At 39.5% G+C, this 12,224-nt stretch overlaps 1 pseudogene; it reads left to right on the plus strand.

Annotated features, from left to right (window-relative positions):
• Positions 1 to 4,062: 4,062 nt before the first annotated feature.
• On the plus strand, positions 4,063 to 4,162 carry LOC127485013 (U6 spliceosomal RNA; annotated as a pseudogene).
• The last annotated feature ends 8,062 nt before the right edge of the window (positions 4,163 to 12,224 follow it).

Genomic DNA, 12,224 nt, shown 5'->3' on the forward strand with positions numbered 1-12,224 from the left:
CTAAGTGTTCCTGACATTTACAAATGTAAGGAAAAGCAAATTAAAAATCAGAAAAATTAAGAAAAAAATTGAAACTAAGAAAAATAATTCTACCACATATAAACAAATAAATAGGCTTCCTTCTATTCCTTTAGAATATTTACTAAAGAAAACTTTTCATTATAAGTTCTGTCTTTGCCTCTTTGAAATCTACATGCATCTTTTCAAAAGCTGAAAAAGCTCTTCCAGTTTTAAACCCCAGGATGTTTCCTCAAGGACCTGAGAGTCACCTCTTTGCAATGTAACCATTAGGAAAGATGGCACATGAAGATAACTTAGGCTCCTGCCTGGTTCTAAGTTTCAAACCTAACTCTGGTCATAAAGATCTGAGAAATTGTATTTCCCTTGGTAAAGAAAATCAGAAAACACAAATGCTCACTTCAATTACTAGAAGAATTTAAGATGAGCCATGTGTGGCAAAGGATGCTGTCAAGAATTCTTACTTGAGGACTTGTTATCATTTATCTTGAGAATAATGGCTTGTATCAGATTGGCAGCATAAAAGGGTGAGCTTCTTTCTGTCTTTTTAATCTCTTTAGATTGCCTGCAATGTGCATCATGTTCCAGTTTAATGCTTATTAATAAATCTGTCCATTTTCTCTTCTAATTTTTGAACAAATTTTCTTAGTTGGCAAGAAATTTTTGTTTTTGATTATGTTTCTGTGACATGGGGAAATGGAAAGTCAAATTAAAAACAAAATGGGAGGAGGGGGGACTTTTTTCTACTTAATAAGTAAAGAACACAAAAGAACATTATTCTCACCCTTGCATCAACAACAAAGACAACAAAATCTAGACAAACTACACATTGACGACTTTTCTCTAATTCATAATTAAGCTTTAGTCACAAGGCAACCAACTATCCCCAAATCTAAAATGAATCCAAGTTGAATTGCTAACAGATTGGTAGACTGTCAAGAGAGTGGCAACTGTCAGGAGCATGTGGAGTTTCTGAGGGTCACAGACAGCAGGACGTGCAAATTCATTCCCAAGACATAGTCTTCTCCACAGATCTCACTGTCCTTTCCCTTCAACACACACCCCATACAGACACGCACAAATTGGAAGGAGACCTGAGAGGAAAAAAAACACACGCTGTCAAAAAAATGAACAAACAATCCACAGACAGGGCAAAGATATTTGTCAGATACCTAGCAAAAGACTTGTTTCTAGACACACACACACACACACACACACAAGCATATATATATATATATATATATATATATATATAACTTTCAAAACTCATCAATGAGAAAATATACAACTCAGTAAAAGTATGAACAAAAGACTTGAACAGACAATCAAAGAATATATATGACTGGCAGATAAGCAGATGGAACCATGCTCAACATTCCTACTCATTAGGAAAATTCAAATTAGATCATTATGATATAACATCATATGTTTTTTAGAGTGATTTAAAAAATCAGTTGCTGGCAAGGATGCCGAGCAACTAGATTATATGTTTCACAATGTTTTGGTTACTTTGGAAAGCAGAAATAGTTCAGTTTCTTACAAAGGTAAACATACATATAACATGCTATCCAGAAATCCTGCTTTTCCCCAAAAAGGAAAAAAATTACAAAACCTATATGTGGATGTGTATAGCAACTTTATTTTTGGTCATCAAATACTGAAAACAATCCAAATATCCTTCAACTATGAGTTGAATGAGTAAAGTAAACTGTAGTACATTCGTACAAATAGACACTATTCAGCAACAACAATGAAAAAATCCAGCTATTGATACTTACAACAATATGAACAAATCTGAAATGTATTTTCTAACTGAAAAAAGCCATATTAAAGCAACATTCTGGAAGAGGCAAAGCTATAGGAATGGGAAAGAGAAAGGGACTGGTTCTGTGACATAGTAGGCTAACCTTCCTCCTGTGCTGCCATCATCCCATATGGACACCAGTTCAAGTCCAGGCTGCTCCACTTCTGATCTAGCTCCCTGCTAAAGGCCTGGGAAAGCAGTGGAAGATGGCCCAAGAGCTTGGACCCACACATCTATGTTGGAGACCTGAAAGAAACTGCTGGCTCCTGGCTTCCAATCACCCAGCTCCAGCCACTGTGGGCATTTGGGGAGTGAACCAGAGAATGGAAGATCTCTCTCTCTCTCTCTCTCTTTCTCTGATCCTCTCCTTGTATGTAATTGTCTTTCAAGTAAAATAAATAAATCTTTTAAAAAATAATGGAGGAAAGAGTTTATTATAAAAGAAAACCACAGGGCCGGTGCCGTGGCTCACTAGGCTAATCCTCCACCTGCAGCGCTGGCACCCTGGGTTCTAGTCACCGCTGGGTACTAGTCTCTGTTGCTCCTCTTCCAGTCCAGCTCTCTGCTGTGGCCCAGGAGGGCAGTGGAGGATGGCCCAAGGTCTTGGATCCCTGCACCTGCATGGGAGACCGGGAGGAAGTACCTGGCTCCTGGCTTTGGATTGGCGCAGCCGTGGTGGCCATTAGGGGAGTGAACTAACGTAAGGAAGACCTTTCTCTCTGTCTCTCTCTCTCTCTCACTGTCTAACTGCCTGTCCAAAAAAGAAAGAAAGAAAGCCATAGGAACATTTTTCATATTGATGTAACTATTCTGTATCATGATTTGGTTGTAGATACAAGACTCTATATTTATCAAAACTCATATGGTTGTATAACACAAAGTGAGTTTTACTGTATATAATATAAAATGCTTAAAAGAATAAAATGTGATTTTATAATTTGTCATGAGTTGCTAATAAATCTTCCTTGTGGCATATTATATCATGTAACCATTTCAGACTTATTAAGCATTAGCTTATTTGATTTTAGTGTATCAACAATGGGTCAAACTATTTCCAAACTGAGGAAAACAGGTAAAAGGAACAAAGTGCATTTTATAATAAAATTATTAGGTATGTCCCACTAAAGGGAGGTAATATCATATTTAAAATATCACGTTACCTCAAATCTTATCAAATATCACGTTACCTCTTCTTAAGATAGAGATAGAATATTAGAGATTAAAATGGTTGGGTTGGAAGGCACAGGGATAGTTCAAGGTTGTGTGTATGAAATATAAGGAGAGATTAGTCAGAGTTGACTGGTAGAGTCAAAGAAATGAAATTGTAAGATCACTGCATGGTACAGAGATTTGAAATAGAAAGGAATGGATGATTGATTCCAATAAGCTGTTTGAGCCATGGTAATAACTAATTAGCAAAACAAGAGGTTTATTGATTAAATTTGAGTAGGGGATTATTTTGTAAGCAATTCAAGCCAAGTTTCTTTACAAAATGGTATTTAGACTATAGAATTAACTGTCAAGATGTTCTTCAAAAGCAAAATAACTAGACAAATATATATTTATTGCAACAAGGGCTTACAATGAAAATACTTGATAGGTAATGTGCAATTAATCAATACCTAACAACTGAGAAGTGGGAATTAGAATTCAGCTTGAAGCACGCTACAGACTTGACATGTAGACTGTACAGTAGTTTGTCAATCAGAGAGCAGGTTTATTCAGCATGTACTGAGGTTGGCACAGCATTGAATTGATATGATCAGTGTAAGAAGCTAAGTTCAAAGTGACAAAATAAAGCGGAGGGCTGAATTGTCCCTTGAAATGTAAAATTCAAGTAAAGATTTTGCTTTTGACAATACAGAGTTAAATTAAAAATTGTTTATGAAAAAAGTGAACATGTTCAAATGAAAATTCATTAATTTCATTCAATTTATACTCACATAAAAACCAAATGTCTATTTTGATAAGGCAATTATGTTTATCCCATTTGTCAAATGTTTATATAAATTTTACTTTCACAGTAAATACTTTTATCTAACTGTTGAAGCTCTTGAAATATGACTCCACTTGACTTTTGGACAACATGCAATAGTTACTTATTAAAAGAATTCTCAAAAATTATTGGTGGGATTTTAATCAGCTCAATAAATAAGATTCTGCTACTTGTTTAAAAAAGAAGAAGGAGACAGATGTGCCCTCAAATATCTTCTCAAATCTGAAATAGGTGGATACACAAAAATATGAAATGATATTAGAAGAGTTTATATGATACAGAGAAGATTAGCATGGCCCCTGCGCAAGGATGACACACAAATTAGTGAAGCGTTCCATATTTAAAAAAAAAAAAAAAGAAGAGTTTATAATGGAATGAAGTATAACCATGGCCTAGATGGAAAAGGAACTTATTCTCACAGGTCTAATAGAACCTAGAGCTCCACAGTTTACCTCAGCATATGGAAACTCCTTTTTTTTTTTTTTTTTGACAGGCAGAGTGGACAGTGAGAGAGAGAGACAGAGAGAAAGGTCTTCTTTTGCCGTTGGTTCACCCTCCAATGGCCGCTGCGGTCGGCGCACCGCGCTGATCTGATGGCAGGAGCCAGGTGCTTCTCCTGGTCTCCCATGTGGGTGCAGGGTCCAAGCACTTGGGCCATCCTCCACTGCACTCCCTGGCCACAGCAGAGAGCTGGCCTGGAAGAGGGGCAACCGGGACAGAATCCGGTGCCCGGACCGGGACTAGAACCCGGTGTGCCGGCGCCGCTAGGTGGAGGATTAGCCTAGTGAGCTGCAGCGCCGGCCTGGAAACTCTTTAATAGGTAAAAGGGAAGAAAATTACTCAGAACTTCAGTTCTGAAATTACTCAGAACGTCAGGGGAAAAATATTTCTTTGTCCCTCCCACCATCAATTCAATCTTCAGTTAGTACTTTTTCTGAAAAAAAAAAAATCCTACTTTATTGGGTTGTTTATTAAGCATGTATATCTTAGATAACCTTTATAAGTCTGACTCTGTTTTAGATATGGGGATAAAATGATGAATAAGAAAGACAAAAGTCTTTCCCATCATAGATCTCATTTAACTAGAAAAGAAGTCCATCTATATACATGTGTGTGAATACATAAAGAATGTGAGATACTTTAGAGATATGTGTAAAGTTGTAAGTAGGATTTAATCAATTAATTTATTAGAGAGGCAAAGAGACAATGAGACAGACAGAAAGGGTTATCTCATCTGCTGGTTCACTCTCCAAATGCCTGCAACAACCAGGAGCAGGCTAGGCTGAAGCCAGGAGCCTGGAGCTCAATCTGCCAGTTGGGTGGCGGGGACCTAAGTACTTGAGCTATCATCTGCTGCCTCCCATGCTGTGCATTAGCAGGAAACAGGAATCAGGAGCCAGAGACAGGGGTTGAATTTAGGCAGTGTGATGTGGGATGTCCTATCCTGAGTTTTACCAACTAGACGAAACATTTGCTCCCCATGTAGAATTTTAAATTGCTCTCTATAAAATGTCCAGCAGGGAACCAAATCTTAGAAACCATCCCAAGTTATTTATTTTCAAAATGGAGATACATGTATGTGTATATAAACAAACAAAATATTGCCTTGTTAGTTTCTTTTGAAATAGTTTACATCTCCATTTAGGTGTTTTCCCAGTTATCTTCACCTTGAATGATCTCTAGACTGAGGTTGTATAATAAACCAAGACATTTCACAGGTGTAAGCATTTACAGACATCCATATTAGTGTCAAAGAGTTTAGATGATTAATCATGATTCACAGCATTGATCTCCACTCCAGCCAAAGCCCATTTTGTTCTCTTCACTATCAACATTAAAATCTCTGCCTCATCTTCAGTGTACTCTCACACACTATCACTCATCTCTGAACAGATACATATTACCTTATCTTGGTGTATTTTCTCTGTAAATCCACATCCTTATGTTCTTTCAAGATTTTACCTAAAATGAATCTCCCTTTTATGGCTACCATTTCAGAAACTACTTAAGATCTATTCCTCTTGATTCTCTCTCTTTCTCTCTCTCTCTCTCTCTTTCTCTCCCTCTTTCTCTTTCTCTCTCTCCCTCTCCTCTCATCTCTTAACACTTAATCACGTGTACAACACTTAGTTCCTTCTTGGAACAGCTGCATACAGTTGGTAATGCACATGCTTATATGTTCCTGTCAGTTGTGCTTAAAGGCATTTTTCTACATATCCGTTGTCACTTACTGATTGCTTTGTCTGGCAGATGGCAGTTTTTAGGAGTGTCATCAATTACTCAAAATATGCTGAAATCTACAGTAGTAAATAATGCAAGACAGTCACTGTTTAAAAGCACAGTTCCCCCTTTAACAAGAAAGGGACAATCATAAACTTTTTTATTTTATTTTATTTTAATTTTTTGACAGGCAGAGTGGACAGTGAGAGAGAGAGACAGAGAGAAAGGTCTTCCTTTGCCGTTGGTTCACCCTCCAATGGCTGCCACGGCTGGTGCGCTGCGGCCGGCGCATCGTGCTGATCCGAAGCCAGGAGCCAGGTGCTTCTCCTGGTCTCCCATGGGGTGCAGGGCCCAAGCACTTGGGCCATCCTCCACTGCACTCCCGGGCCACAGCAGAGAGCTGGCCTGGAAGAGGGGCAACCGGGACAGAATCTGGCACCCTGACCGGGACTAGAACCCGGTGTGCCGGCGCCGCAAGGCGGAGGATTAGCCTAGTGAGCCGCGGCGCCGGCCTCAATCATAAACTTTTAAGAATTTTATAAGGAAGGCATTTATTCAGTGTGTTCTAGAAAATAATCCTAGTATGTTTAGTAAGAAATTTTTGATGAATATTGTTCTTTATTTCACATAAAAGATATTTGCCACATGAATTTTTTAAAAGATTTATTTATATGAAAGGTAGAGTTACAGAGAGGCAGAGGGAGAGAGATGTCTTCCATCCGCTGGTTCACTCCCCAGATGTCTGCAATGGCCAGAGCTGCGCTGATCCAAAACCAAGAACCTGGAGCTTCTTCTGGGTCTCCCCCATGGATGCAGGGGCCCAAGGACTTGGGCCATCTTCTACTGCTTTTCCAGGCCATAGCAGAGAGCTGGATCAGAAGTGGAGCAGCTGGGGAATGGGCGCCCATTGGGGATGCTGGTACTGCAGGTGGTGGTTTTACCCGATACACCACAGCAACGACCCCACCACATAAATTTTAATCACTGTTCAAGGGCACTCAGGGAGTTATGATGAATAAGAAGCATAAGGACCTCTTTTTTTATGACATTCACACCCTTGGTAGGGAGAACAAAAATAAATAGGCCAAAATAGTTAACATATGAAGAAGATAATTTTGATAATGTTAAATGAAAGGAAATAGAGATGTACTAATAAGTGGCAATTTGTATAGGTATGTATGATGCGTATGTGTTTGTAGGGCAAGGATATGTGACGACGCTATTAATGTTGTTCCATGTATCTCCTAGGCCTACCTCCCAGGGCACCTGCAGCTATGGTAGACCACCCCCTGGAATCCGAAGCATCAACACATTCTGCTTCTTCCCTAATGCAGGCATGGAGAACCTCTTTTCTGCCAAGGGCCATTTGTGTATTTACAACATCCTGGCAGGCCACACAAAACATCAACTTGAAAATTTTGGTCCTGCCTTCAGTTGCCTTAGCAGGGGCAGACCAAATGATTTTGCAGGCCTTTTACAGGCCACAGGGTGGATGTTCCTCACCCTTGGCCCAAGAGGTGTTCTGCCAATGTAGGGCATGCTTGATTAAGCACAATTGAGAAGCACAGGAGTTGAGGGTGACCTCCAGCCTCAGTCACTAGGGAAAGAGCCTTAGTTGGGAAAGACCACAGCCTCCTTCTCCGGTGAAGCAGTTCCATATCTTTAAAGTTTCCCAGAGTGATTTTGCCTCAGCTTCTCAAAGTAGAAACCTGGTGATTCAGGCATTTTTACAGGCTTTTTTCACCTCCCTGCCTCGTTTTCCCCACTCCCTCAGGAATCACCTCCTACATAAAACACTTGTGCTCAAATCATTGTCTCAAGATTTGCTTGTGAGTAAAACTGAAGTTGAGAAATTAGAAGAATGTCACATATTTGAATTGATGATTAAGAAAGATCACTCTAAGCTAGTTGCATTCAAAATAGGATCCAAACAACAAGTAATTACCACCCATGAGATCTGGAGAACAGAGCTCCTTATAAAAGCAAGAGCAACTGTGAAGTCCCAGAGGAGAAAATGAGCTGTCTGTGTTCAGTGACAAGCATGGAAATCAGAGGGGCTGGACTAGAGCAAGTGATGAGTGGTAGGCAATGAGGTTAAAAGGACAAGTATGGGGCTGACGCTGTGGTATCCCATATCCCCGCAGGGCCAGCATCCCATATGGATGCCAGTTTGAGTGCTGGCTGCTCCACTTCTGATCCAGCTTCCCGCTAACGTGCCTAGGAAAGCAGTGGAAGATGACCACTCCTGGCTCTTGGCTTTGGCCTGGCCTAGCTCTGGCCATTGCAGCCATTTGGGGAATGAACCAGTGGATGAAAGATCTCTGCCTCTCCTGTCTCTCTGTAACTCTGACTTTCTTTTTTTTTTTTTTTTTTGAAAGTGAAGTAGGATTTATTTAGGTTGGAAACCTCTTGCCAAAGCGGCAGAGATAGAGGCTTTCCAAGAGAGGAAGACCCAAAGGGGACTGGTGGCAGTTGCTTTAAGTACAATTTCAAAAGAAAAAAAAAAAAACGGACAATCAGATTGGCACTCAGTTACCAGGCTGGGACAAAAACCATAAAAAGACCTCATTTACAATTCTCCATCATATCTGGCCTGCTAAGGGTGGGAGCTTAGGAAGAGCTCCCTTGCTATTCTCATGGTAAGTTGGAGATTCCTAAGGAAGGAGGGTGCCTGTTTGTTCTTGCTAAAGATAAAGTTTTGGGGAAGGAAGCAAATATTTTACACCCCGAATTCCACTGGAATCCCCTGACTACTAATCCACCTGACTCCTCACTTCCCTCTCCTGGAGATGGAAGCCCTAACATCTGTTAGGGGGAACTGGGCAATGACCAGAGCTCTGGCTGCTTCATGCTGAAAAGGGGTGTCTTTGGGAAGGGAGTCAAGGCAGGGGTACAGCAGGAGGAGGCTTCTCAGCAGGAGGTGGCTTCTCCAGGGGGTGCAGTGCCAGCCTGCAGAAGCTGCTTCCATCGGAGGTTTCTTGTGCAAAGCCACCTAATTTTACTCGAAGTAGGGAGAAAATGAATCTAACAACAGTTTAAACTCACAGGATCTGAAACCGAGGACAGAGTCATTATTAGAGGCCCTAAGAAAAGTGTCTAAACCATGAGCAAGTTTTCTTCATTGAGAGGCAAATACAAACTGACAGAAAGGGCTTGAAAATAATCAGGTGGGCTTAAGGCCTTTGTAACTCTGACTTTCAAATAAATAAATAAATCTTAAAAAAGGACCAGTCAGAGATACATATTGTAGGACTGTGTAGATATATTAAGGAATTCAGGTGTACAATTATAAGCAGGTTTTGTGAAACTAAGCAATAGAATGATGTAATTTGATATTTAAATCACTATTTTTGTGGGAGTGATAAATTTTATGAGAAAAGACTTATCAACTATAACAGGAATAAAACAAAATTAGTTATGAATTACCATATAGGGTTAGATGAAAGAAAAACATATTTCTTTTAGTGAAGAACAGTAGAGATAGAGAGGTTTACACTCGTTATATTTTCTGGGAGAAAGCAGTAGAACTCATGGATGACATATTCCATGAAAGGGCAGTAAAGAGAAAGGAAAGAAATCAAATCCTTTTAATTGTGAAAATCCAAATTGAAATGAGGATGCAACAGGAGATATAAATGTACGAGTCAGTGGCATTTAACAATTTAAATTCTTGAAACCAGATGTCATCCTGCTGGAGTGGAAAGTAGAACACTTAGGAATAACACTAGAGAAAGAGTTAAAAGAACTATCAAGGAAACTACCATGGAGAAGTCTGCAAGCTAGGTGGAAGACAAAAACTATGGTTTCATGGATACCAGAAATTATATATATATATCAGGGAATATTGGAAAGGAGGATGTAGCCAACTGTGTGGAATATAGCTGAAACTACAGCTGAGAGGAGGACAGAGATTCAACCACTGCTTTTTGCCATCTTTCAGGTCATTGATAAGATTAGCATGGATTACTGGGCATGGAAAACAGATTGTTATATATTGAAGAGAAAGTAGAATCTGAGGATGTTAAAAGAGATAATGGAGAAAGAATTTTTAAAAATCTTTGTTTTTAAGAAGAGCAGAGAGACATAGAGAAATAGCTTGTTGGGGTATATGACATCAGTACTGCTATGCTGGAGAATATGTCATATGCTTACCACAGAATTTCCTCTTCCCGAGCATGGGAAGAATGTTTTTCAGTCTCTTTTGTAGTTAACTTTCTACTACAAAGCTACAACTGGAAATGGGGTATCGATAGAAATTACATATGCCATTTCCTGGCATGGAGCTTTAAAAATGTTTCATGTAGGCTTCTATTTATTTTTTCCCTAAAATTTGCAAATCAGACTGTGGAAGAGGATAGTGCATCAGTCTTGAGGCAAACCCCCAAGAAAAGCCAAGCTACTCATGTTGCACTGTGCTGTAAAGAAGAAATAAATCTTTGTTGTGTCTGGCCACTGAGTTATCTTGTTGCATTTGCTACCTCATCAGAGCTAAGCCTATCCTGACTAATTATCTCAATGATGTTTTTATGATGACGGTTACACACCAGTTTGCATGTTTTAGAAAATGCATGGTAGATAGACTGGACATTCCAGGGCGGAGCGTGTGTAAGGGTAAATATCATCCCTGAGACGATAAAGTCTGGCATCAGGAATAGCGATTTTTGACACTAGCCTTAGAAGTAGGAGCACTGCAGAAGAATGCAGTGGGTGTAAGTACAAAAGCAGTCAAAATAATAGATTTGACCAAAAGAATCTGAAGGAATTTTCTCATTTGTTATTTCTGTTTGGTCAAAAGAGTGACATTAGATAAGAATACAGCTGACGAAAAGTAAGAATAGATGGAAAAATATTAGCTAATTGAGTAAAGTAGAAAAATTAGGAACATAATAATGTGAGGAGTGGGAAATCAGTCAAATTAAGAAAAACAAAGAATCATCTGCCAATGTTGTGTGTTGGAATGTGTCATGAATGTAAGATATACATGCAGAATACTTATGTGCATTTTTGTGCTTGTTTCAGCTTCTTGGCTGAAGGCATAAAGTATTTGGATAGATGGTTTTTATTTTTTATTTTTAAGATTTATTTGTTTGAAAGGTAGAGTTAGAGAGAGAGAGAGGGAAAAGAGAAGAGATAGAGGGAGAGAGAGCGAGAGCTCTTCCACCCACTGGTTCACTCTCCAAATGGCCACAGCGGCTGGAGCTGGGCCAATCTGAAGCCAGGAACCAGGAGACAGGAGCTTCTTCTGGGTCTCCAACATTGGTACAGGGTCCTGAGTATTTGGGCCATCTTCTGAGGTTTTACCAGGCGCATTAGCAGGGAGCTGGATTGGAAACAGAGCAGATGGGACTGGGACCAGTGCCCATATAGGATACTGGCATCACAGGCAGAAGCTTTACCTACCTTGCCACAGCACTGGCCCCCAGATAGGTAGCTTTTAGTCGAGCTTAAATAATTGAAAAATAATAGAATGAGAAAATTGCAGGTAAATGAAAATGAGAGATATTAATGATGGATCAAGGAATCTTAGCTGAATAAGAGATTAATATAGACAGTCTTAGGCAAAGGGCAATAGACCATCTGTAGATGAGAGGTCTCTGTAGATAAAAAATTGCCATCAAACGTACTGGTATAAGTGATCTAGAAGGATAAGAAATTGTGTTCCTCAATGTAGAATGCTTCAAATACAGGATTTTAGAATAGTTCACTTACTGAAGAGTAAGAAGTCAAATGTATTGCACAATAAAGGGATAAAACACTATGTTTTCCTTATGGGAGCTCTTGGGGGAGATGATTCTCACTCTCACACCAGAAAATTTTTTCAACTTCTGAGAAATCCTTATTGTTGTTTTGATGGCTCATGGTGATTATGTGAGTTATGGGAGAGAGTTATATACATGGCAGAGACACAAAAGGCATTTCTGCCAGATGTGGTCAAGATGACAAGAAGTCTAGGAAAGAGGCCAAGACATGATCTGCTTCTTATCTTATAAAACATGGATCTTTGGGAACAAACATTAAAAAGAGAGCATAGAAGTACAAGGGCAGAGAGAAGCAACATGTTATTAGGCAGATTCAGAGGGCAGTACTAGGGTAAGGCATTGTACAGTACGTAAAGATGCCGCATCCTATATCAGAATGCCTGATTCAAATCCTGGTTCAATCTTGAAGGAGTATTTGGAGATGAAT

The sequence above is a fragment of the Oryctolagus cuniculus genome, chromosome X, assembly GCF_051225735.1.
Source record: "Oryctolagus cuniculus isolate XC-2025 breed Fujian yellow rabbit chromosome X, ASM5122573v1, whole genome shotgun sequence".
NCBI classification, from domain to species: domain Eukaryota; kingdom Metazoa; phylum Chordata; class Mammalia; order Lagomorpha; family Leporidae; genus Oryctolagus; species Oryctolagus cuniculus.